General features: G+C 67.4%; 16 non-coding genes across 16 annotated transcripts; 5 read left to right on the plus strand and 11 right to left on the minus strand.

The window, feature by feature from the left end:
- Positions 1-562: 562 nt before the first annotated feature.
- On the minus strand, positions 563-634 carry TRNAE-CUC (transfer RNA glutamic acid (anticodon CUC)). Its single transcript has one exon. It is a non-coding gene; the product is annotated as a tRNA-Glu (tRNA).
- A 301-nt stretch (positions 635-935) lies between these two features.
- Positions 936-1007, minus strand: TRNAG-UCC (transfer RNA glycine (anticodon UCC)). Its single transcript has one exon. It is a non-coding gene; the product is annotated as a tRNA-Gly (tRNA).
- Positions 1008-1798: 791 nt separating this feature from the next.
- TRNAD-GUC (transfer RNA aspartic acid (anticodon GUC)) lies at positions 1799-1870 on the minus strand. Its single transcript has one exon. It is a non-coding gene; the product is annotated as a tRNA-Asp (tRNA).
- A 578-nt stretch (positions 1871-2448) lies between these two features.
- Positions 2449-2531, plus strand: TRNAL-CAG (transfer RNA leucine (anticodon CAG)). Its single transcript has one exon. It is a non-coding gene; the product is annotated as a tRNA-Leu (tRNA).
- Positions 2532-3800: 1269 nt separating this feature from the next.
- TRNAG-GCC (transfer RNA glycine (anticodon GCC)) lies at positions 3801-3871 on the plus strand. Its single transcript has one exon. It is a non-coding gene; the product is annotated as a tRNA-Gly (tRNA).
- Positions 3872-10093: 6222 nt separating this feature from the next.
- On the minus strand, positions 10094-10165 carry TRNAE-CUC (transfer RNA glutamic acid (anticodon CUC)). Its single transcript has one exon. It is a non-coding gene; the product is annotated as a tRNA-Glu (tRNA).
- A 301-nt stretch (positions 10166-10466) lies between these two features.
- TRNAG-UCC (transfer RNA glycine (anticodon UCC)) lies at positions 10467-10538 on the minus strand. Its single transcript has one exon. It is a non-coding gene; the product is annotated as a tRNA-Gly (tRNA).
- Positions 10539-11329: 791 nt separating this feature from the next.
- On the minus strand, positions 11330-11401 carry TRNAD-GUC (transfer RNA aspartic acid (anticodon GUC)). Its single transcript has one exon. It is a non-coding gene; the product is annotated as a tRNA-Asp (tRNA).
- A 578-nt stretch (positions 11402-11979) lies between these two features.
- On the plus strand, positions 11980-12062 carry TRNAL-CAG (transfer RNA leucine (anticodon CAG)). Its single transcript has one exon. It is a non-coding gene; the product is annotated as a tRNA-Leu (tRNA).
- Positions 12063-13331: 1269 nt separating this feature from the next.
- On the plus strand, positions 13332-13402 carry TRNAG-GCC (transfer RNA glycine (anticodon GCC)). The gene has a single exon. It is a non-coding gene; the product is annotated as a tRNA-Gly (tRNA).
- A 6289-nt stretch (positions 13403-19691) lies between these two features.
- TRNAE-CUC (transfer RNA glutamic acid (anticodon CUC)) lies at positions 19692-19763 on the minus strand. The gene has a single exon. It is a non-coding gene; the product is annotated as a tRNA-Glu (tRNA).
- Positions 19764-20062: 299 nt separating this feature from the next.
- TRNAG-UCC (transfer RNA glycine (anticodon UCC)) lies at positions 20063-20134 on the minus strand. The gene has a single exon. It is a non-coding gene; the product is annotated as a tRNA-Gly (tRNA).
- Positions 20135-20874: 740 nt separating this feature from the next.
- Positions 20875-20946, minus strand: TRNAD-GUC (transfer RNA aspartic acid (anticodon GUC)). The gene has a single exon. It is a non-coding gene; the product is annotated as a tRNA-Asp (tRNA).
- A 666-nt stretch (positions 20947-21612) lies between these two features.
- On the minus strand, positions 21613-21683 carry TRNAG-GCC (transfer RNA glycine (anticodon GCC)). Its single transcript has one exon. It is a non-coding gene; the product is annotated as a tRNA-Gly (tRNA).
- Positions 21684-23121: 1438 nt separating this feature from the next.
- TRNAL-CAG (transfer RNA leucine (anticodon CAG)) lies at positions 23122-23204 on the minus strand. The gene has a single exon. It is a non-coding gene; the product is annotated as a tRNA-Leu (tRNA).
- A 558-nt stretch (positions 23205-23762) lies between these two features.
- On the plus strand, positions 23763-23834 carry TRNAD-GUC (transfer RNA aspartic acid (anticodon GUC)). The gene has a single exon. It is a non-coding gene; the product is annotated as a tRNA-Asp (tRNA).
- Positions 23835-24877: the final 1043 nt, after the last annotated feature.

A 24877-nucleotide genomic window follows, 5' to 3' on the forward strand; every position in this document is an offset into this window, starting at 1 on the left:
GCACAAGCCCAGGAGCATCACCGCCGCCACCAGGGCCAGCAGCCGCAGCCCCTCAGGAGGGAGGGAGGCGGGGGATGGGAGGCCTCAGGCCGGTCGTGGTGAAAGCGGCGCGAGGTTGCCACCGCGGCCAACAAAGGTTTGCCCCGGGGGACGGCGGAGGTGGCCTGAATCGTGCTTGGGCTGGAGGTGCAGGGTCCCGGGGGCCTCTGGCGCAGTGCTGAGCTGCTAGGTCGCGTCAGTCCTGTCCGACTCTGTGCGACCCCATAGACGGCAGCCCACCAGGCTCCCCCGTCCCTGGGATTCTCCAGGCAAGAACACTGGAGTGGCTTGCCATTTCCTTCTGCAATGCATGCAAGTGAAAAGTGAAAGTGAAGTCGCTCGGTCCTATGGGACTTTTAGCGACCCCATGGTCTGCAGCCTCCCAGGCTCCTCCGTCCATGGGGTTTTCCAGGCAGGAGGACTGGAGTGGGTTGCCATTGCGTAGGCTAAAAGGGTAAAGGTGGGAGGGTCGCCGGCGAGGATCCCGGCAGGTGGCAGGCCTCCGGAGAGGAAGAAGAAAGGCTTCCCTGACCGGGAATCGAACCCGGGCCGCGGCGGTGAGAGCGCCGAATCCTAACCACTAGACCACCAGGGAGCGTCGGGGCCAGGCCCTCGCCTGCTCCCGCTGAACCCAGCGCCTCCATGCCACCCGCCCGCGCCACCTTGCCGCCCACACCCGGCCTTTGCAAGTCCAGCCGCCCGCCGGCCGCGTCAGTCCTCCTGCCTTGGCGTGCCGTCTTGCTTTCAGCCCCCTCAAAACACTGCGCGCGCCGCCGGCTTCTCGCACACACGCCAAAAGCCGCGGGCCAGCGGGCTGGCTCCCCGCTCCCAGCTCTCTCTCCCCCGCCATCGCCCCTGCCGGGAGGGCGGTGCAGCTCAGCAAAAGGTCGGCCCGCTGCGTTGGCCGGGAATCGAACCCGGGTCAACTGCTTGGAAGGCAGCTATGCTCACCACTATACCACCAACGCTACACAGCCCGGGCGGCCGCCGGACGCCGGCCCCGGGATCGCCCCAGCATAATCTAGCCGCCGCCGCCGCCGCCGCCGCCCCTGCCGCCCCTGCCGCCCCTGCCGCCCCTGCCGCCACCGCCTCCGCATCCCTGCCCCGACGCCCCGTCAGCCGGAGGCTCTGCGCCGCCGTCGGCGCCACCAGCAGCCGCGCGGCGCCCCATGCGCGTCGGCGCTACGCCGTTGCCGTGGTCCACCGGCCCGACGGCCTTGCGGCCCTGCGGCCCTTCGCTCCCCGCCGCGGCCCGCGAACGCCTCCGCCCTCACCTCCGGCGGGCAACGCGGGGCACGCAGCTTCCCGCACCCAGCTGGCCAAAGCCCTTCTCCACCGGGCGCTGGGCGCGCCCACTTCCCACGACGACTTGGGGACACGGGACCCAGCTGCCTGCACGCGTCGCGGCGCTGTGCCGAGCCGCACGGCGGGGGCGTCGCGAGCCTAGGAGCCCACTGAGGCGGCCAGTGGGAGTGGGTGCGTGGGCGGCCGGGCGGCCCCGCGGGCCGCAAGCTCCGGCTCTGGTCGGGCAAGGCCGTGGGGTGGCCAAGGAGGCCCTCGCTCGGCCGTGGCGACCGTGCGCCCGGCGACCACAAAGGGCTCGGGCTGGAGGCCCGCACGGGGAGAGGGGGTCGACGGTGGCTAGGCCGCGCACCGCGCCCTGGCGCCTCGCCCAAAGGCGGCGGGACCAGACGAAGGGCCTCTGGGGGCCTGGCGGCAGGACAGAGAGCGACCGCGGCCACCAAAAAGGGTGTGTGGCCTCCCCGTCGGGGAATCGAACCCCGGTCTCCCGCGTGACAGGCGGGGATACTCACCACTATACTAACGAGGACGGCGGCGACCGTCCTACCGCCCGGCCGCTCACGGGCTCTCGGGCTGCCTGCCGACGCGACCCCTGCCCAGCACGGGCCCCCGGCCACCGCGGGTCCCGACCCAACCGCGCACCCAACCCACCGCCTCGCTCACAGCGGCAGCCCGCCACCCCGACAGGGCCCCGGACCCCCGCGGCACTGGACACTCCCCAGGGCGCGCCGCCTCTTGCCTCCCACGCGGGCATTCCGCCGGGAGAAGGGGGCCCGAGAAGGCAAGCGAGGCTGCGAGGACACGGTGGGCGCGCGCCGGCCGGCGTCGGGCCAGGAGAGGCGCGGCTGGGGAGGGGCCGGCCCGCCCACGGCCCGGCTGGGTCCGGGGCGCGGCCAGCCGCCGAGCCAGGCGCCTCGGCCGGCCGCCGCGCGCCGGCTCCGTCGACACCCACCCCGGACGGCCGCCTGCCTGCCTGCCTGCCTGCCTGCCTGCCTGCCTGCCTGCCTAGCGCGGCGCGGCGCGGCGCGCGGCCCGCCAAGGGCGCCGGGGCTCGCGCCGCGTCGGGTCCCAGCCAGGCGAGCGGCCACGCGCCCAGCCAGGCCCGCCGTCAGGATGGCCGAGCGGTCTAAGGCGCTGCGTTCAGGTCGCAGTCTCCCCTGGAGGCGTGGGTTCGAATCCCACTCCTGACAAGCCAGCCTTTTGGCCCGCCGGACAAACGCGCCCGTCCTCCCCGCGCCACTGCCTTGCTCCACACACGCGCCGCCTCCCGCCACCTGCACCCCCACCCCAGGAACCTTCAGTCCTCCTCAGCGCATCTTTCCTCCCCAGCTGGCTGCAGCTGCAGCTGCTGGTTTTCCTGCCTCCCCGCCTCCCCCTCGCCCCCCCTCGCCCACCCTCCCACTCCCACGGCCCCGCCCCGCCCCCGGCCGCACCGAAGCACGCAGCCCCGCGGCGGCTGGCAAGGCCTCCTCGCGTCGCCGGCGCTCCGACTTCTGCCGGGGAACGGCCAACTCGCTCTCGCAGCCTTGCTTCCACGTCCGCCCCCGGCCGCTCTCCCTCCGGCCGGCACCCTGTCCTCCGCACCCGCCCCGCCGGCCCGCCTGCGCTCCCCAGTCACACCGAGGCGGCCGAGCCCCCGCCTTGCCCGCCAGGGGGTGCTGCGTGCCCTCGACGCTTCTGCGCCTTGCGGCCTTGGCCGCGCCACACCTGCCTGCCGCCCGCCAGGGACACGTGCCTCCCAGCCTTCCTGCTGGCCAGCGAACACCGGTCTTCCTGGCACCAGTCCGTCCCGGGAAGGGTGCTCCTCTGGGGAGGGAGCAGAAGCCCTACGTGCCCGTGCAGCCCGCCCACCGGCGCCCGGCCGGCGCCCCCGGCCTTCCCGGGGGAAGCCGCTGCCCGGGCCGGAGCCAAGCCCTTCCAGAGCGCGCTCCCTGCCTCAGCCGGCAGTCCCCGAGCCAGGAGCCGCTCTGCCAAAGGGCCCCTCCTCACCAGCACCACCACCCCGTCAGAGCCGGACCTCGGGCGCGCGGTCCGCCAGAGCGCACGAGCCGGCCTCACACGCCTTTGGGTCGGGACCCGGCGTTCGCTGAGAGGAACGTCGGCGCGCGGCAGCAGCGACCACGCAGCGCCTGCGCCTGCACCTGACAGGGATCTCGGCGCCGGGCGGGAGGCGTCGGCTCCCGGCCCCCTCGGGCGACACCGACAGGGTCGCGGCGGCCGTGGTCGGCGCAGAAGGCGCGCGACGGGCCGAGTGGAACCCTCCGGGAGCGCCGCGCCCTGTGGTCCTGCACGTGCCCGGATCCTGGCTTTCAGGTCGCCCCCTCTCCCCGCTCCCCACCGTCGTCTCCTGCTCCGATGGAGCAGATAGATGCCGACGGGCGAGCAGTGAGCAGTGAGCAGTGCCGGGCGGGTGGCGGTCAGCGCCTCTGGGGCAGCGTCGGGCGGCGTTGGCCATCGGTGCATGGGTGGTTCAGTGGTAGAATTCTCGCCTGCCACGCGGGAGGCCCGGGTTCGATTCCCGGCCCATGCAGCCACAGCGTCCCCTTTTGGTCCCGCAGTGCAGCCCCAGAGCCCAGCTAGGTCTGCCGGCTGAAAGGCGCTCCAGGCAGCGCTCCTGCAACCGCTGGCTGCTACCTGCCGCCCGCTGCCTCTCCCACGCAGACGCCCACCACCCCGCCCCACCCCACCCCACCCAGAAAAGGCCCTGCTGCCAAGCCTCCGTGGCCCCAAGCCCTGCGGGCTCAGCCGCCCGTGCGTCCAGGCGCCTTTCTTGTGTTTGCTCGCTTCCTCACCCGGACCCAGCCGGGGGCTCAGGGATTGCACTTGGAAGGAATAGCCCACGGCTGGCAGCCGCCCGCACCACCTCTTCAGGACCTTTCACAACGTCCGTCTCCAAGCTCCCTGCCTCACTCTCCCCACACTCCGAGAATCAATCACACTACGTTTGCACAGCCAGGAGCAAGGATGTTGCCACATCTGGCAAGCATACCTCCCTTTCGCCTGGAGGGTCCCTGGACCAGCGTCTTGCAGGAGGAGTTCCAAAGAAGTCCACCAGCTCCCGTCCCTCGGCAGAAATGGGTCTCCAACAGGGACGGCCTCACCGCCTCAAACACCACCCCAAACACCACCCCATGCCCCTGAAACCCTGTTGCGCGCCTCACCTCAGCATCAGCCCTGCCCCAAGAGCACCACCACCTCAGCCTGCACCCTCACCGTGCCCCTACTTCCCCAAACGCAACCCCCATCCCACCCCCACCCGGCTCCCCACCTCCACCATTTGCACACCACCCCCCCCAACGCCCAGGTCCTCCCTGAGCCATTCCAAATCCCAGGCTGTCCAGGAACCTGCCTTTGCATTTGGCGCACTGGCCTGCCTCCCCCCACCCCCTACCCCAGGCCAGGGCCTGCTCCTCCTTCTGCTTCTTCCAACACGAGGAGAACTGCTTTACAGTCCTGGGTTAGTCTCAGGTGCTCGGCAAAGTGATTCAGTCCCCTGTTCTTTTCCAGGGGATTTTCCAGTGTAGGTTAAGGCGAGACACGAATACAGTTGTCATGCTACAGAGGAAAGCTCTGTTGCTCATCGACTGTAAGTACAGTATTTCCTATCTCTTGATCCGACTCCAACTTCGTCCCTCCCCTGCCTTTCCCCTTGGCTAGCCCTATGCACGTTCTCTCCGTCTCCAGGTCGGTTTCCCCTTTGCACATAGATTCACTGGTATTCGTTGTTCGAGTCCACAGAGCTTTGTCCCTCTCTACCCGACTCACTTCAGTCAGCGGACCCTTCTGTGGGTCCGTGCGGCGTTGCGGCCCATGGCGATGGCCGCTGCTACTTGACGGCTGCGTCATATTCCACGGTACGTATTTGCCTCACCTTCTCGTGCCGGCCACGGGTCGACGGGCACGTGAGCGTTTCCCACGTCTCGGCTACGGCACCGAGGGCTGCGATGACCCTGGGGGATGCCCGCCTCTCTTCCCATTGGGCGTGTTGTCTTTTCCCGATGAGTAGCCGGGATTGGGTCTGCTGGATCATCATGTGAGCTCTTCTTTGTCCTACTGTTGGACCGATCCTCGACGGATTGACTTCCCCGGAGTGGCAGTTGTTGTTCTGGAAGTGTACAACTACAGCCTGGTGCCCGTGTCTGCTGTACAACGTTGTGATTCACACCTGTGCGTGTAGGATGAGGGTTTCAGATCGGTTTCCGTTACAGGTGGTGACAGGATATGGGATCTCATTCCCTGTAGTATCCCGTGTCTCCTTGTTGCTCCTCTCCTTTCTACGCAGTACTGGTACGGTACATCCGTTGAGCCCGGCTCCTCATCCATCCCTCCGTCCGTGACTCTGCCCTTGGGAAGCCCGAGGCTGCTTTCCCGAGTCTGAGAGTCTGTCGCTGGTTGCCACAGGGGTGAATTTGTACAACACTTAAGATTCCGCCCATCTGTGACCCTGCCTGTTTGACTTCCCTCACCAAGGGTAATATTCTGCAGCTCCAGCTTCCGCTGCTGCTGCCAGTGACACTATTGGACTCGCGTGGATGGCTCAGTGCCATCCCATTCTCTCCCTGTCTCTGGTATGGCACCTACGTGGGTGAGCCGTTGGGGATGGGCACTAGGGTTTCCTCCACGTCTCGGCTTCGGCAAACGGCGCTGCTACGACCGTGGGGTTTGCACGTGTCTTTCCGAATGAAGAGTTGCGGCTCTCACGGGTATGTACCCAGGGTGGGATTGGGACAGCGCGCCTGTTTCCCGCCGACTTACTTGCCTGTTGATTTCGTTTCTTCTGCAAAGCCGACTCCAGTGTCGGAGTCACGGTTGTTGCTCAAGTACAGTGGGTTTCCAATATTGTGCTCGTTTCCGGTGGACCGCAAAGTGCTTCTGTTTCCCGTGTACAGATTTTGGATTTCATGTATGTTTTCAGATTCTTGTCCACTCGAGGGGATTCCAGGGTACTGACGCTTATTCCCTGTGTTGAACTGGATCACCTTGGCGCTTCTCCCTTTATCCAGGGTCCTGCGAATCTGTTCGTCCCAGCTGCACACGCATCCCTCCAGCGCTGCCTTTCCGCTGGCGTTCCCCTGAGGTGGCTTTCTGCGTGAGTGGGTTTCTCCTCGGCAAATAGCTCCGTTTTGTATTCTTTCACACGTTCCACATGCCTTTGTCCAACGCGGTCTGACGTGCTTCACCAAGTGTAAGAGTCTCTAGGTCCATCATTGCTTGTGACAAGTGGCAACACTGGACTTATTTCTTTATGACTGAGTGATGGTTCCATGCTACATCTGTGCCACCTCTTCTCGGGCCCGCCACGTGTGGATGGGCGCTGGGGTTTGCTCCGTGTCTTGGCCATGGCAAACAGTGTCGCCGTGTCCGTGGCGGTGTGGGCACCCTCAGACCTCCCCGAGGTTTGCCCTCTGCGGGTGTGTACCCTGGAGGGACGGCTGTGCTCGGTCACGTGGGAGCTCTCCTTGGTCCTCGTGAAATCTCAGCCACCGGAGCTCCCAACCACCACCCCCCATCCCACCCTGTGCCCCCAGCCATGTCACACCCGAGACTGGACATTTGCTCCTGATGAGTGGTGACTTTGGTCTCTGGGGCGGTACGGCGGGCCCACCCATCTCGGACCAGGTCTGGCCCCCGTCTGGCACCCCGTTTCTGTCGTTGGCTTGCCTGCGTCCTCAGCCCACCGCTGAGCCTGAGCAGCCTGCGGCACCGCGCACCAGTGTGGCTCGCCCGCTCACCCGCTACCCCGCCCAAATGAATGGAGTGCTCCCCCACCATCTTCCTCATGCCACAGCCCCATCACTGTCACGGCCTGCCCTCTGCCTTTCCCTCCAGACTCCAGGCTCGGCCCCATCCGCCTCCCCCCCACCCCCCGCCCCGCCACCATCGCCCCGGAGCTCGGGCCACCCCTCCCACGTCCTGCCCTGGCCTGGCCTGCCCTGCCCTGAGGTTCACCAGTGCGGGCCTCCCTCCGGCTCCGCAGACCCACCCCGACCCCACGCCCACCCCTACCTCCCGCAGATCCGTCCCAGCCTCTCACATGGGCCTGGCAGGGCTTCGCCACCGCGCCCATGCTCCTGCAGAGGGCCTGCTCCAGTGGCCTGCCGATCTTTCGGCCAGGTTCCCTCGAGCCCCACCCATCCCTTCATGCTGGCCCTCCAGGAAGACTCCACCCAAGCACCCCTGGGCCTGCCTGCCAGCCCCTCGGCTCGCCGCCGCCCCCTCTCCCTGCGATGATCGCTCTGCCCAGGTCCCTGATCCACGTGGGGCGCCCACCAGCCATGGCCCCAAGCACCTTCGTCCCATAGTCTCCCCCACGCACGCTGATGCCCACGGCCCCGGCAGGGGCCTCAAGGAAACCTCCTTTGGCCACGGCAAGCACACGTCGGGCCACGGGGGCTCCTTTCCCATAGGGGACAGGCGCCATCCCACCCGAGTGTGCCGCCCTCGCCGCACTTTGGTGCCCTTGGTCGGCCGTCCACTTCCCCTCCGAAGGACACAGTCCTTGAACGGACGTGGAATGAAACCCTTTGGGGAAAGACGACCTCGAGATTGGCCCAAGGGGAGACTGTGGTGGGCGATTACCCTCGGGGAGAGTTCCTAGGGGAAGACAATGACAGGTTGGCGAGAGGGATGGAGTGGATCCTGGATAGACAGTTGGATGAGAATGGGAAACTCGTAGACGTCATAACTAGGGGAGGGGTGCGGGGAACAGGGCGCTGTGCGTGTGTGTGTGTGTGGGTGGGTGTGTGGGTGTGTGTGTGTGTGTGTGTGTGGGTGGGTGGGTGGGTGGGTGTGGGTGTGCGCGCGCCCCAGTGCCCACCTTTGGTTACGAGTGGGGGAGGGAGGCCTGGGGAAATCTTGCCTCAGTCCGGTAGGATTGAGAGCTGTGGTCAGGCAAGGGAAACACCCTGACGGTCGGGTTGTCCTCCCTGGCAGGCATCGCTGCCTCGAGCGCATCTGCCGCCTCCAGGCTGGTGGGCTAGCTTTGCCCAGCCGGGCCGGCCCGCCCCGCCCGGATCTGCGAGCTCTCTCACTTCCACTAAGCGGTGGTGGGATTCGAGGCACAGGTCCACATCCATCTTCACCCCTTTGCCTCGGGGACAGCGAAGAAGAACTAAAGAGCCCCTTGAGGAAAGTGAAAGAGGAGAGTGAAAACGTTGGCTTCAAACTCAACATTCAGACAACTAAGATCATGGCATCCCGTCCCATCACTTCATGGCAAATAGACGGGGAAAGAACGGAAAGCGGGAAAGACTTCATTTTGGGGGGCTGCCCCAAAGCACTGCAGACGCCGGCCGCGCCGGCGAAATGAAAAGACGTTCGCTCCTTGGGAGAAAAGCTATGACCAACCTGGACAGCATGTCGCAAAGCAGAGACGAGGTCTGTGACGAGGGGCTGTCTCGGGAAAGCTACGGTTTCTCCAGCGGTCACGTACAGATGTGAGAGGTGGAGTATAAAGAAGGATGAGTGCCGAAGAATTGATGCTTTTGGACTGCGGTGTTGGAGAAGACTCTTGAGAGTCCCTTGGACTGCGAGGAGACCCATCCCGTCCATCCTAGAGGAAATCAGTCCTGAATATTCATTAGAAGGACTGAGGCTGAAGCCGAAACGCCAATCCTCTGGCCACCCGACCCGCAAAACTGATTCACGGGGAAAGACCCTGATGGAAGGCAGGAGGAGACCGGGACGACCCGACAGAAGACGAGAGGCTTGGATGGCATCCCCGACTGGACGGACATGAGTTTGAGCAAGCCTCGAGAGTTGGTGATGGACAGGGAAGCCTGGCTGCTACAGTGCCCTGAGCGACTGAACTGATCCCGATGCCTCCCGGGCGCCGTGGTCCGCCTCTCAGAGCCCACTCAAGACCAGAACCCTCTTGGAGACACCAGCACCATACGGGAGTCACAGCCAGCCCGGGACCTGGCGCGCAGTGGCCAAGCCGCCCAGAGACGGGGCTGGCATGAGGGACATGGGAAGGCAGGCGTGTCCGTGGCCACTGGCCCCCACTCCCCGAGGCACAGCCCCTTCGCTCACCTTCGGCTGCGGCCACCGCCCCTGCCGCTGCTGGCCCCCGCTGGCGACCACCACAGCTCGCGCCCCTACCCCCGCCCCTATCCCCACCCCGCCCTATCCCACCCCACCTCCTCACCCCACCCCCCCGCGCCCCCCCCGCCCCCCACAGCAGGAGAACCAGCACAAGCCCAGGAGCATCACCGCCGCCACCAGGGCCAGCAGCCGCAGCCCCTCAGGAGGGAGGGAGGCGGGGGATGGGAGGCCTCAGGCCGGTCGTGGTGAAAGCGGCGCGAGGTTGCCACCGCGGCCAACAAAGGTTTGCCCCGGGGGACGGCGGAGGTGGCCTGAATCGTGCTTGGGCTGGAGGTGCAGGGTCCCGGGGGCCTCTGGCGCAGTGCTGAGCTGCTAGGTCGCGTCAGTCCTGTCCGACTCTGTGCGACCCCATAGACGGCAGCCCACCAGGCTCCCCCGTCCCTGGGATTCTCCAGGCAAGAACACTGGAGTGGCTTGCCATTTCCTTCTGCAATGCATGCAAGTGAAAAGTGAAAGTGAAGTCGCTCGGTCCTATGGGACTTTTAGCGACCCCATGGTCTGCAGCCTCCCAGGCTCCTCCGTCCATGGGGTTTTCCAGGCAGGAGGACTGGAGTGGGTTGCCATTGCGTAGGCTAAAAGGGTAAAGGTGGGAGGGTCGCCGGCGAGGATCCCGGCAGGTGGCAGGCCTCCGGAGAGGAAGAAGAAAGGCTTCCCTGACCGGGAATCGAACCCGGGCCGCGGCGGTGAGAGCGCCGAATCCTAACCACTAGACCACCAGGGAGCGTCGGGGCCAGGCCCTCGCCTGCTCCCGCTGAACCCAGCGCCTCCATGCCACCCGCCCGCGCCACCTTGCCGCCCACACCCGGCCTTTGCAAGTCCAGCCGCCCGCCGGCCGCGTCAGTCCTCCTGCCTTGGCGTGCCGTCTTGCTTTCAGCCCCCTCAAAACACTGCGCGCGCCGCCGGCTTCTCGCACACACGCCAAAAGCCGCGGGCCAGCGGGCTGGCTCCCCGCTCCCAGCTCTCTCTCCCCCGCCATCGCCCCTGCCGGGAGGGCGGTGCAGCTCAGCAAAAGGTCGGCCCGCTGCGTTGGCCGGGAATCGAACCCGGGTCAACTGCTTGGAAGGCAGCTATGCTCACCACTATACCACCAACGCTACACAGCCCGGGCGGCCGCCGGACGCCGGCCCCGGGATCGCCCCAGCATAATCTAGCCGCCGCCGCCGCCGCCGCCGCCCCTGCCGCCCCTGCCGCCCCTGCCGCCCCTGCCGCCACCGCCTCCGCATCCCTGCCCCGACGCCCCGTCAGCCGGAGGCTCTGCGCCGCCGTCGGCGCCACCAGCAGCCGCGCGGCGCCCCATGCGCGTCGGCGCTACGCCGTTGCCGTGGTCCACCGGCCCGACGGCCTTGCGGCCCTGCGGCCCTTCGCTCCCCGCCGCGGCCCGCGAACGCCTCCGCCCTCACCTCCGGCGGGCAACGCGGGGCACGCAGCTTCCCGCACCCAGCTGGCCAAAGCCCTTCTCCACCGGGCGCTGGGCGCGCCCACTTCCCACGACGACTTGGGGACACGGGACCCAGCTGCCTGCACGCGTCGCGGCGCTGTGCCGAGCCGCACGGCGGGGGCGTCGCGAGCCTAGGAGCCCACTGAGGCGGCCAGTGGGAGTGGGTGCGTGGGCGGCCGGGCGGCCCCGCGGGCCGCAAGCTCCGGCTCTGGTCGGGCAAGGCCGTGGGGTGGCCAAGGAGGCCCTCGCTCGGCCGTGGCGACCGTGCGCCCGGCGACCACAAAGGGCTCGGGCTGGAGGCCCGCACGGGGAGAGGGGGTCGACGGTGGCTAGGCCGCGCACCGCGCCCTGGCGCCTCGCCCAAAGGCGGCGGGACCAGACGAAGGGCCTCTGGGGGCCTGGCGGCAGGACAGAGAGCGACCGCGGCCACCAAAAAGGGTGTGTGGCCTCCCCGTCGGGGAATCGAACCCCGGTCTCCCGCGTGACAGGCGGGGATACTCACCACTATACTAACGAGGACGGCGGCGACCGTCCTACCGCCCGGCCGCTCACGGGCTCTCGGGCTGCCTGCCGACGCGACCCCTGCCCAGCACGGGCCCCCGGCCACCGCGGGTCCCGACCCAACCGCGCACCCAACCCACCGCCTCGCTCACAGCGGCAGCCCGCCACCCCGACAGGGCCCCGGACCCCCGCGGCACTGGACACTCCCCAGGGCGCGCCGCCTCTTGCCTCCCACGCGGGCATTCCGCCGGGAGAAGGGGGCCCGAGAAGGCAAGCGAGGCTGCGAGGACACGGTGGGCGCGCGCCGGCCGGCGTCGGGCCAGGAGAGGCGCGGCTGGGGAGGGGCCGGCCCGCCCACGGCCCGGCTGGGTCCGGGGCGCGGCCAGCCGCCGAGCCAGGCGCCTCGGCCGGCCGCCGCGCGCCGGCTCCGTCGACACCCACCCCGGACGGCCGCCTGCCTGCCTGCCTGCCTGCCTGCCTGCCTGCCTGCCTGCCTAGCGCGGCGCGGCGCGGCGCGCGGCCCGCCAAGGGCGCCGGGGCTCGCGCCGCGTCGGGTCCCAGCCAGGCGAGCGGCCACGCGCCCAGCCAGGCCCGCCGTCAGGATGGCCGAGCGGTCTAAGGCGCTGCGTTCAGGTCGCAGTCTCCCCTGGAGGCGTGGGTTCGAATCCCACTCCTGACAAGCCAGCCTTTTGGCCCGCCGGACAAACGCGCCCGTCCTCCCCGCGCCACTGCCTTGCTCCACACACGCGCCGCCTCCCGCCACCTGCACCCCCACCCCAGGAACCTTCAGTCCTCCTCAGCGCATCTTTCCTCCCCAGCTGGCTGCAGCTGCAGCTGCTGGTTTTCCTGCCTCCCCGCCTCCCCCTCGCCCCCCCTCGCCCACCCTCCCACTCCCACGGCCCCGCCCCGCCCCCGGCCGCACCGAAGCACGCAGCCCCGCGGCGGCTGGCAAGGCCTCCTCGCGTCGCCGGCGCTCCGACTTCTGCCGGGGAACGGCCAACTCGCTCTCGCAGCCTTGCTTCCACGTCCGCCCCCGGCCGCTCTCCCTCCGGCCGGCACCCTGTCCTCCGCACCCGCCCCGCCGGCCCGCCTGCGCTCCCCAGTCACACCGAGGCGGCCGAGCCCCCGCCTTGCCCGCCAGGGGGTGCTGCGTGCCCTCGACGCTTCTGCGCCTTGCGGCCTTGGCCGCGCCACACCTGCCTGCCGCCCGCCAGGGACACGTGCCTCCCAGCCTTCCTGCTGGCCAGCGAACACCGGTCTTCCTGGCACCAGTCCGTCCCGGGAAGGGTGCTCCTCTGGGGAGGGAGCAGAAGCCCTACGTGCCCGTGCAGCCCGCCCACCGGCGCCCGGCCGGCGCCCCCGGCCTTCCCGGGGGAAGCCGCTGCCCGGGCCGGAGCCAAGCCCTTCCAGAGCGCGCTCCCTGCCTCAGCCGGCAGTCCCCGAGCCAGGAGCCGCTCTGCCAAAGGGCCCCTCCTCACCAGCACCACCACCCCGTCAGAGCCGGACCTCGGGCGCGCGGTCCGCCAGAGCGCACGAGCCGGCCTCACACGCCTTTGGGTCGGGACCCGGCGTTCGCTGAGAGGAACGTCGGCGCGCGGCAGCAGCGACCACGCAGCGCCTGCGCCTGCACCTGACAGGGATCTCGGCGCCGGGCGGGAGGCGTCGGCTCCCGGCCCCCTCGGGCGACACCGACAGGGTCGCGGCGGCCGTGGTCGGCGCAGAAGGCGCGCGACGGGCCGAGTGGAACCCTCCGGGAGCGCCGCGCCCTGTGGTCCTGCACGTGCCCGGATCCTGGCTTTCAGGTCGCCCCCTCTCCCCGCTCCCCACCGTCGTCTCCTGCTCCGATGGAGCAGATAGATGCCGACGGGCGAGCAGTGAGCAGTGAGCAGTGCCGGGCGGGTGGCGGTCAGCGCCTCTGGGGCAGCGTCGGGCGGCGTTGGCCATCGGTGCATGGGTGGTTCAGTGGTAGAATTCTCGCCTGCCACGCGGGAGGCCCGGGTTCGATTCCCGGCCCATGCAGCCACAGCGTCCCCTTTTGGTCCCGCAGTGCAGCCCCAGAGCCCAGCTAGGTCTGCCGGCTGAAAGGCGCTCCAGGCAGCGCTCCTGCAACCGCTGGCTGCTACCTGCCGCCCGCTGCCTCTCCCACGCAGACGCCCACCACCCCGCCCCACCCCACCCCACCCCACCCCACCCAGAAAAGGCCCTGCTGCCAAGCCTCCGTGGCCCCAAGCCCTGCGGGCTCAGCCGCCCGTGCGTCCAGGCGCCTTTCTTGTGTTTGCTCGCTTCCTCACCCGGACCCAGCCGGGGGCTCAGGGATTGCACTTGGAAGGAATAGCCCACGGCTGGCAGCCGCCCGCACCACCTCTTCAGGACCTTTCACAACGTCCGTCTCCAAGCTCCCTGCCTCACTCTCCCCACACTCCGAGAATCAATCACACTACGTTTGCACAGCCAGGAGCAAGGATGTTGCCACATCTGGCAAGCATACCTCCCTTTCGCCTGGAGGGTCCCTGGACCAGCGTCTTGCAGGAGGAGTTCCAAAGAAGTCCACCAGCTCCCGTCCCTCGGCAGAAATGGGTCTCCAACAGGGACGGCCTCACCGCCTCAAACACCACCCCAAACACCACCCCATGCCCCTGAAACCCTGTTGCGCGCCTCACCTCAGCATCAGCCCTGCCCCAAGAGCACCACCACCTCAGCCTGCACCCTCACCGTGCCCCTACTTCCCCAAACGCAACCCCCATCCCACCCCCACCCGGCTCCCCACCTCCACCATTTGCACACCACCCCCCCCCCCCCAACGCCCAGGTCCTCCCTGAGCCATTCCAAATCCCAGGCTGTCCAGGAACCTGCCTTTGCATTTGGCGCACTGGCCTGCCTCCCCCCACCCCCTACCCCAGGCCAGGGCCTGCTCCTCCTTCTGCTTCTTCCAACACGAGGAGAACTGCCTTACAGTCCTGGGTTAGTCTCAGGTGCTCGGCAAAGTGATTCAGTCCCCTGTTCTTTTCCAGGTGATTTTCCAGTGTAGGTTAAGGCGAGACACGAATACAGTTGTCATGCTACAGAGGAAAGCTCTGTTGCTCATCGACTGTAAGTACAGTATTTCCTATCTCTTGATCCGACTCCAACTTCGTCCCTCCCCTGCCTTTCCCCTTGGCTAGCCCTATGCACGTTCTCTCCGTCTCCAGGTCGGTTTCCCCTTTGCACATAGATTCACTGGTATTCGTTGTTCGAGTCCACAGAGCTTTGTCCCTCTCTACCCGACTCACTTCAGTCAGCGGACCCTTCTGTGGGTCCGTGCGGCGTTGCGGCCCATGGCGATGGCCGCTGCTACTTGACGGCTGCGTCATATTCCACGGTACGTATTTGCCTCACCTTCTCGTGCCGGCCACGGGTCGACGGGCACGTGAGCGTTTCCCACGTCTCGGCTACGGCACCGAGGGCTGCGATGACCCTGGGGGATGCCCGCCTCTCTTCCCATTGGGCGTGTTGTCTTTTCCCGATGAGTAGCCGGGATTGGGTCTGCTGGATCATCATGTGAGCTCTTCTTTGTCCTACTGTTGGACCGATCCTCGACGGATTGACTTCCCCGGAGTGGCAGTTGTTGTTCTGGAAGTGTACAACTACAGCCTGGTGCCCGTGTCTGCTGTACAACGTTGTGATTCACACCTGTGCGTGTAGGATGAGGGTTTCAGATCGGTTTCCGTTACAGGTGGTGACAGGATATGGGATCTCATTCCCTGTAGTATCCCGTGTCTCCTTGTTGCTCCTCTCCTTTCTACGCAGTACTGGTACGGTACATCCGTTGAGCCCGGCTCCTCATCCATCCCTCCGTCCGTGACTCTGCCCTTGGGAAGCCCGAGGCTGCTTTCCCGAGTCTGAGAGTCTGTCGCTGGTTGCCACAGGGGTGAATTTGTACAACACTTAAGATTCCGCCCATCTGTGACCCTGCCTGTTTGACTTCCCTCACCAAGGGTAATATTCTGCAGCTCCAGCTTCCGCTGCTGCTGCCAGTGACACTATTGGACTCGCGTGGATGGCTCAGTGCCATCCCATTCTCTCCCTGTCTCTGGTATGGCACCTACGTGGGTGAGCCGTTGGGGATGGGCACTAGGGTTTCCTCCACGTCTCGGCTACGGCAAACGGCGCTGCTACGACCGTGGGGTTTGCACGTGTCTTTCCGAATGAAGAGTTGCGGCTCTCACGGGTATGTACCCAGGGTGGGATTGGGACAGCTCGCCTGTTTCCCGCCGACTTACTTGCCTGTTGATTTCGTTTCTTCTGCAAAGCCGACTCCAATGTCGGAGTCACGGTTGTTGCTGAAGCACAGTGGGTTTCCAATATTGTGCCTGTTTCCGATGGACCGCAAAGTGATTCTGTTTCCCGTGTTGTACACGGGATTTTGGATTTCATGTATGTTTTCAGATTCTTGTCCACTCGAGGGGATTCCAGGGTACTGACGCTTATTCCCTGTGTTGAACTGGATCACCTTGGCGCTTCTCCCTTTATCCAGGGTCCTGCGAATCTGTTCGTCCCAGCTGCACACGCATCCCTCCAGCGCTGCCTTTCCGCTGGCGTTCCCCTGAGGTGGCTTTCTGCGTGAGTGGGTTTCTCCTCGGCAAATAGCTCCGTTTTGTATTCTTTCACACGTTCCACATGCCTTTGTCCAACGCGGTCTGACGTGCTTCACCAAGTGTAAGAGTCTCTAGGTCCATCATTGCTTGTGACAAGTGGCAACACTGGACTTATTTCTTTATGACTGAGTGATGGTTCCATGCTACATCTGTGCCACCTCTTCTCGGGCCCGCCACGTGTGGATGGGCGCTGGGGTTTGCTCCGTGTCTTGGCCATGGCAAACAGTGTCGCCGTGTCCGTGGCGGTGTGGGCACCCTCAGACCTCCCCGAGGTTTGCCCTCTGCGGGTGTGTACCCTGGAGGGACGGCTGTGCTCGGTCACGTGGGAGCTCTCCTTGGTCCTCGTGAAATCTCAGCCACCGGAGCTCCCAACCACCACCCCCCATCCCACCCTGTGCCCCCAGCCATGTCACACCCGAGACTGGACATTTGCTCCTGATGAGTGGTGACTTTGGTCTCTGGGGCGGTACGGCGGGCCCACCCATCTCGGACCAGGTCTGGCCCCCGTCTGGCACCCCGTTTCTGTCGTTGGCTTGCCTGCGTCCTCAGCCCACCGCTGAGCCTGAGCAGCCTGCGGCACCGCGCACCAGTGTGGCTCGCCCGCTCACCCGCTACCCCGCCCAAATGAATGGAGTGCTCCCCCACCATCTTCCTCATGCCACAGCCCCATCACTGTCACGGCCTGCCCTCTGCCTTTCCCTCCAGACTCCAGGCTCGGCCCCATCCGCCTCCCCCCCACCCCCCGCCCCGCCACCATCGCCCCGGAGCTCGGGCCACCCCTCCCACGTCCTGCCCTGGCCTGGCCTGCCCTGCCCTGAGGTTCACCAGTGCGGGCCTCCCTCCGGCTCCGCAGACCCACCCCGACCCCACGCCCACCCCTACCTCCCGCAGATCCGTCCCAGCCTCTCACATGGGCCTGGCAGGGCTTCGCCACCGCGCCCATGCTCCTGCAGAGGGCCTGCTCCAGTGGCCTGCCGATCTTTCGGCCAGGTTCCCTCGAGCCCCACCCATCCCTTCATGCTGGCCCTCCAGGAAGACTCCACCCAAGCACCCCTGGGCCTGCCTGCCAGCCCCTCGGCTCGCCGCCGCCCCCTCTCCCTGCGATGATCGCTCTGCCCAGGTCCCTGATCCACGTGGGGCGCCCACCAGCCATGGCCCCAAGCACCTTCGTCCCATAGTCTCCCCCACGCACGCTGATGCCCACGGCCCCGGCAGGGGCCTCAAGGAAACCTCCTTTGGCCACGGCAAGCACACGTCGGGCCACGGGGGCTCCTTTCCCACAGGGGACAGGCGCCATCCCACCCGAGTGTGCCGCCCTCGCCGCACTTTGGTGCCCTTGGTCGGCCGTCCACTTCCCCTCCGAAGGACACAGTCCTTGAACGGACGTGGAATGAAACCCTTTGGGGAAAGACGACCTCGAGATTGGCCCAAGGGGAGACTGTGGTGGGCGATTACCCTCGGGGAGAGTTCCTAGGGGAAGACAATGACAGGTTGGCGAGAGGGATGGAGTGGATCCTGGATAGCCATTTGGATGAGAATGGGAAACTCGGAGATGTCATAACTAGGGGAGGGGTGCGGGGAACAGGGCGCTGTGCGTGTGTGTGTGTGTGTGTGTGTGTGGGGGTGGGTGTGTGGGTGTGTGTGTGGCTGGCTGGTTGTGGGTGTGTGTGTGTGTGCGTGTGTGTATGTGTGTGGGTGTGGGTGTGGGTGTGGGTGTGCGTGGGTGGGTGTGTGTGGGTGTGCGCGCGCCCCAGTGCCCACCTTTGGTTACGAGTGGGGCAGGGAGGCCTGGGGAAATCTTGCCTCAGTCCGGTAGGATTGAGAGCTGTGGTCAGGCAAGGGAAACACCCTGACGGTCGGGTTGTCCTCCCTGGCAGGCATCGCTGCCTCGAGCGCATCTGCCGCCTCCAGGCTGGTGGGCTAGCTTTGCCCAGCCGGGCCGGCCCGCCCCGCCCGGATCTGCGAGCTCTCTCACTTCCACTAAGCGGTGGTGGGATTCGAGGCACAGGTCCACATCCATCTTCACCCCTTTGCCTCGGGGACAGCGAAGAAGAACTAAAGAGCCCCTTGAGGAAAGTGAAAGAGGAGAGTGAAAACGTTGGCTTCAAACTCAACATTCAGACAACTAAGATCATGGCATCCCGTCCCATCACTTCATGGCAAATAGACGGGGAAAGAACGGAAAGCGGGAAAGACTTCATTTTGGGGGGCTGCCCCAAAGCACTGCAGACGCCGGCCGCGCCGGCGAAATGAAAAGACGTTCGCTCCTTGGGAGAAGAGCTATGACCAACCTGGACAGCATGTCGAAAAGCAGAGACGAGGTCTGTGACGAAGGTCTGTCTCGTGAAAGCTACGGTTTCTCCAGCAGTCACGTACAGATGTGAGAGGTGGAGTATAAAGAAGGATGAGTGCCGAAGAATTGATGCTTTTGGACTGCGGTGTTGGAGAAGACTCTTGAGAGTCCCTTGGACTTCGAGGAGACCCATCCCGTCCATCCTAGAGGAAATCAGTCCTGAATATTCATTAGAAGGACTGAGGCTGAAGCCGAAACGCCAATCCTCTGGCCACCCGACCCGCAAAACTGACTCACGGGGAAAGACCCTGATGGAAGGCAGGAGGAGACCGGGACGACCCGACAGAAGACGAGAGGCTTGGATGGCATCCCCGACTGGACGGACATGAGTTTGAGCAAGCCGGGCGAGTTGGTGATGGACAGGGAAGCCTGGCTGCTGCAGTGCCCTGAGCGACTGAACTGATCCCGATGCCTCCCGGGCGCCGTGGTCCGCCTCCCAGAGCCCACTCAAGACCAGAACCCTCTTGGAGACACCAGCACCATACGGGAGTCACAGCCAGCCCGGGACCTAGCGCGCAGTGGCCAAGCCGCCCAGAGACGGGGCTGGCATGAGGGACATGGCAAGGCAGGCGTGTCCGTGGCTACTGGCGTCCCGAGGCAGATCCCCCTCGCTCACCTTCGGCTGCGGCCACCGCCCCTGCCGCTGCTGGCCCCCGCTGGCGACCACCACAGCTCGCGCCCCTACCCCCGCCCCTATCCCCCCCCCGCCCTATCCCCCCCCCCCCCCCCCCCCCCCCCCCCCCCCCCCCAGCAGGAGAACCAGCACAAGCCCAGGAGCATCACCGCCGCCACCAGGGCCAGCAGCCGCAGCCCCTCAGGAGGGAGGGAGGCGGGGGATGGGAGGCCTCAGGCCGGTCGTGGTGAAAGCGGCGCGAGGTTGCCACTGCGGCCAACAAAGGTTTGCCCCGGGGGACGGCGGAGGTGGCCTGAATCGTGCTTGGGCTGGAGGTGCAGGGTCCCGGGGGCCTCTGGCGCAGTGCAGTGCTAGGTCGCGTCAGTCCTGTCCGACTCTGTGCGACCCCATAGACCGCAGCCCACCAGGCTCCCCCGTCCCTGGGATTCTCCAGGCAAGAACACTGGAGTGGCTTGCCATTTCCTTCTGCAATGCATGTAAGTGAAAAGTGAAAGTGAAGTCGCTCGGTCCTATGGGACTTTTAGCGACCCCATGGTCTGCAGCCTCCCAGGCTCCTCGGTCCATGGGGTTTTCCAGACAAGAGGACTGGAGTGGGTTGCCATTGCGTAGGCTAAAAGGGTAAAGGTGGGAGGGTCGCCGGCGAGGACCCCGGCAGGTGGCAGGCCTCCGGAGAGGAAGAAGAAAGGCTTCCCTGACCGGGAATCGAACCCGGGCCGCGGCGGTGAGAGCGCCGAATCCTAACCACTAGACCACCAGGGAGCGTCGGGGCAAAGCCCTCGCCTGCTCCCGCTGAACCCAGCGCCTCCATGCCACCCGCCCGCGCCACCTTGCCGCCCACACCCGGCCTTTGCAAGTCCAGCCGCCCGCCGGCCCTGTCAGTCCTCCTGCCTTGGCGTGCCGTCTTGCTTTCAGCCCCCTCAAAACACTGCGCGCGCCGCCGGCTTCTCGCCCACACCTCAAAAGCCGCGGGCCAGCGGGCTGGCTCCCCGCTCCCAGCTGTCTCTCCTCCGATCGCCCGTGCCGGGAGGGCGGTGCAGCTCAGCAAAAGGTCGGCCCGCTGCGTTGGCCGGGAATCGAACCCGGGTCAACTGCTTGGAAGGCAGCTATGCTCACCACTATACCACCAACGCTACACAGCCCGGGCGGCCGCCGGACGCCGGCCCCGGGATCGCCCCAGCATACTCTCGCCGCCGCCGCCGCCGCCGCCGCCGCCCCCGCCGCCGCATCCCTGCCCCGACGCCCCGTCAGCCGGAGGCTCTGCGCCGCCGTCGGCGCCACCAGCAGCCGCGCGGCGCCCCATGTGCGCCAGCGCTACGCCGTTGCCGTGGTCCACCGGCCCGACGGCCTTGCGGCCCTGCGGCCCTTCGCTCCCCGCCGCGGCCCGCGAACGCCTCCGCCCTCACCTCCGGCGGGCAACGCGGGGCACGCAGCTTCCCGCACCCAGCTGGCCAAAGCCCTTCTCCACCGGGCTCTGGGCTCGGCCCCTTCCCACGACGCCTTGGGGACACGGGACCCAGCTGCCTGCACCCGTCGCGGCACTGTGCCGAGCCGCCCGGCGGGGGCGTCGCGAGCCTAGGAGCCCACCGAGGCAGCCAGTGTGGATGGGGCGTGGGCGGGCCGCAAGCTTCGGCTCTGGTCGGGCAAGGCCGTGGGGTCGCCAAGCAGGCGCTCGCTTCGCCGTGGCGACCGTGCGCCCGGCGTCCACAAAGGGCTCAGGCTGGAGGGCTGCTCGGGGAGAGGGTTTGACGGTGGCTAGGCCGGGCACCGCGCCCTGGCGCCTCGCCCAAAGGCAGCGGGACCAGACGAAGGGCCTTTGGGGGCCTGGCGGCAGGACAGAGAGCGACCGCGGCCACCCAAAAGGGTGTGTTGCCTCCCCGTCGGGGAATCGAACCCCGGTCTCCCGCGTGACAGGCGGGGATACTCACCACTATACTAACGAGGACGGTGGTGATAGTTCTGCCGCCCGGCCGGTCTCTGGCTGCCTGCCGACGCCTCCTCCTGCCCAGCACGGGTCCCCGACCAGTCGGGTCCCGACCCAACCGCGCACCAAACCAACCGCCTCGGTCACAGCGGCAGCCCCCCAGCCCGGCGAGAAACCGGTCCGTGGTCGGCAAAGTGACTCAGTCCCCCGTTCTTTTCCAGGTGATTCTCCAGTGTAGGTTAAGGCAAGTTATGGATATAGTTCTCATTTTACATAGGAAAGCTTTGTTGCTTATCTACTGTTTGTATAGCATTTCTTATCTCTTGATCTGATTCCCAATGCGTTCCTACCCTGCCTTTCCCCTAAGATAGTTTTCTACCTCTTAAATTGCGTATAGGGTGTAGGGGGATGATGAGGGTGTATCTGAGGTGGTGATGCTCTTGGGGCAGGGGTGATGCTGCGGTGAGGCGCACGGGCTGCTGAGCCCGCTGTGTTACATGCCACGGAGGCTTGGCAGCAGGCCTTTTATGGGTGGCGTGGGGAGGGGTCGTCGGGTCTGCGTGGGAGAGGCAGCGGGCAGCAGGTAGCAACCAGCGTTTGCAGGAGCGCTGCCTGGAGCGCGTTTGTGCGGGCAGACCTAGCTGGGCTTTTGGGCTGCACTGCGGGACCAAAAAGGGACGCTATAGCTGCATGGGCCGGGAATCGAACCCGGGCCTCCCGCGTGGCAGGCGAGAATTCTACCACTGAACCACCCATGCGCCGGTGGCCACTGCTCCCCGACGCTGCCCCAGAGGCCCTGGCCGCCACCGGCCCCTCACTGCTTACTGCTCGCCCATGGGCATCTATCTGCTCCATCGTAGCAGGAGACGACGGGCGGGCGACCTGAAAGCCAGGATCCCGGCACATGCACGACCCCAGGGCGCGGCGGTCTCGGGGGGACCCCGGGTCGGCGGAACGCGGGCCCACTCGGCCCGTCCCGCGCCTTCTGCGCCGACCACGGCCGCCGCGAGCCTCTCGGTGTCGTCTGAGGGGGCCGGCAGTCCACGCGGTCTGCCCCGCGCCGGGATCCCTGTCAGGTGCAGGCGCTGTGTGGTCGCTGCGGCCGCGCGCACACGGTCTCGCGACGTGCCGGTTCTCGACCCAAAGTGCCTCTGGCGTGCTGACTTTCCGGCCTGGCCGGGGTAGGGCGTGCGAGAGCGGGTGGGGGCCGGGATGCGGGGCTCGGGCTGTGCGCGAACCGCGAGCGCGGGAGCGCGACGCCCTGGAGCCCCTCCGCTGCCGACCCCCCTCCCCTCGAGCGGCGCTCATGCCCAGGGACCCAAAAGCGTGTGAGCCTGGCTCCTGCGCTCTGGCCGACAGCGCTCCCGGGGTCCGGCTCTGACAGGGTGGTGGTGGTGAGGAGGGGCCCTTTGGCAGAGCGGCTCCTGGCTCGGGGACTGCCGGCTGAGGCAGGGACCACGCCAAGTCGGGCTTGGCTCCGGCCCGGGCAGCGTCTTCCCCCGGTAACTGGCGCGGTGGCGCCGAGGTCGGGGTCGCCGGCCGGGCGCCTGTGGGTGGGCTGCACGGGCACGCAGGGCTTCCGCTCCCTCCCCAGAGGAGCACGCTTCCCGGGACGGACTCGTGCAAGGAAGGTCGGTGTTCGCTGGCCAGCAAGAAGGCTGGGTGGCACGCGTGCCGGGCGGGCGCCAGGCAGGTGTAGCCCGGCCAAGGCAAGGCGGGGGCTCGGCTGTCTCCCTGTGGCTGTAGAGCGCAGGCGGGCCGGCGGGGCGGGCGGGGAGGACAGGACGCCGTCCAGAGGGAGAGCGGCCGCTGCGGACGTTGAAGCAAGGCTACGACAGCGAGTTGGCCGTTCCCCAGGCAGAGGTCGGAGCGCCGGCGAAGCGAAGAAGGCTTGCCACCCGCCGCGGGGCTGCTTGAGTCGGCGTGGACCGGGGCGAGCTGGAGCGCGGCCGTGGGCGTGGATGGGCGTGGGTGGGCGTGGGTGGGAGCGCGGGTGGGCGTGTTTCGGCGGGGGTGGGCAAGTGGCAGTCAGAAAATCAGCAGCTGCAGCCTCAGCCATCTTGGGAGGAAAGATGCGCTGAGGAGGACTGAAGGTTCCTGGTGGGGGGTGCAGGTGGCGGGGGGAGGGCGTGTGTGGAGAAAGGCAGTGGCGCCGGGAGGACGGGTGCGTTTGTCCGGCGGGCCAAAAGGCTGGCTTGTCAGGAGTGGGATTCGAACCCACGCCTCCAGGGGAGACTGCGACCTGAACGCAGCGCCTTAGACCGCTCGGCCATCCTGACGGCGGGCCTGGCTGGGCGCGTGGCCGCTCGCCTGGCTGGGACCCGACGCGGCGCGAGCCCCGGCGCCCTTGGCGGGCCGCGCGCCGCGCCACGCCAGGCAGGCAGGCAGGCAGGCAGGCAGGCGGCCGTCCGGGGTGGGTGTCGACGGAGCCGGCGCGCGGCGGCCGGCCGAGGCGCCTGGCTCGGCGGCTGGCCGCGCCCCGGACCCAGCCGGGCCGTGGGCGGGCCGGCCCCTCCCCAGCCGCGCCTCTCCTGGCCCGACGCCGGCCGGCGCGCGCCCACCGTGTCCTCGCAGCCTCGCTTGCCTTCTCGGGCCCCCTTCTCCCGGCGGAATGCCCGCGTGGGAGGCAAGAGGCGGCGCGCACTGGGGAGTGTCCAGTGCCGCGGGGGTCCGGGGCCCTGTCGGGGTGGCGGGCTGCCGCTGTGAGCGAGGCGGTGGGTTGGGTGCGCGGTTGGGTCGGGACCCGCGGTGGCCGGGGGCCCGTGTAGGGCAGGGGGACGCGTCGGCAGGCAGCCCGAGAGCCCGTGAGCGGCCGGGCGGCAGGACGGTTTCCGGCATCCTCGTTAGTATAGTGGTGAGTATCCCCGCCTGTCACGCGGGAGATCGGGGTTCGATTCCCCGACGGGGAGGCAACACACGGTTTTTGGTGTCCGCTCTGTCCTGCCGCCAGGCCCCCAGGGTCCCTTCGTCTCCTCCCGCTGCCTTTGGGCGAGGCGCCATGGCGCCACCAACGGTGGTGCCCGGCCTAGCCACCGTCGACCCCCTCTCCCCGTGCAGCCCTCCTGCCTGAGCCCTTTGTGGTCGCCGGGCGCACGGTCGCCACGGCGGAGCGAGGCCCTCCTTGGCGACCCCACGCCCTCGCCCGACCATAGCCGAATCTTGCGGCTCGCCCGCGCACGCACCCACCCACAGTGGCTGCCTCAGTGGGTCCTAGGCCCGCGACGTTCCCGCCGTGCGGCTCGGCACAGCCCCAGGACGCGTGCAGGCGGGTGGGTCCCGTGTCCCCCTGTCGTCGTGGGAAGTGGCCTCGCCCAGCGCCCGGTGGAGACGGGCTTAGGCCAGCTGGGTGCTGGAAGCTGCGTACCCCGCATTGCCCCCCGGGGATGAGGGTGGAAGCGTCGCGGGCCGCGGCGGGGAGCGAAGAGCCGGAGGGCCGGAAGGCCGTGGGAGCGCCGGCCCGAGGCGGGCGGGCCCGTGGACCTAGGCAGCTGCGTAGCGCTGGCTCGCAGAGCCTCCGGCTGACTGGGCGTCCTGGCAGGGATGCCGCAGTGTCGGCGAGAGTGCCTGGGCTGAGCCCGGTGCCGGCGTCTCCCTTGGCTGTGCAGCGATGGTGGTATAGTAGTGAACATATTTCCCTTCTAAGCAGTTGACTCGGGTTCGATCCCTGACAACGCAAAGGGCCTGAATTTTGCTGAGTTCCACCGCCCTCCCGTCACGGGCATTCGCGGGAGAGAGCTGGGAGCGGGGAGCCAGCCCGCTGGCCCCGCGGCTTTTGGTGTTTGTACGAGAAGCTGCCGGCGCGCGCAGTGTTTTGAGGGGGCTGAATGCAAGAGGGCACGCCAGGGCAGGCGGACTGACAGGGCCGGCGGGCGGCTGGACTTGCAAGGGCCGGGTGTGGGCAGCAAGGTGGCGCGGGGCGGGTGGCATGGATTTGCTGGGTTCAGCAGGAGCA

The sequence above is a fragment of the Bos javanicus genome, chromosome 3 (assembly GCF_032452875.1).
Source record: "Bos javanicus breed banteng chromosome 3, ARS-OSU_banteng_1.0, whole genome shotgun sequence".
Taxonomy (NCBI): Eukaryota; Metazoa; Chordata; class Mammalia; order Artiodactyla; family Bovidae; genus Bos; species Bos javanicus.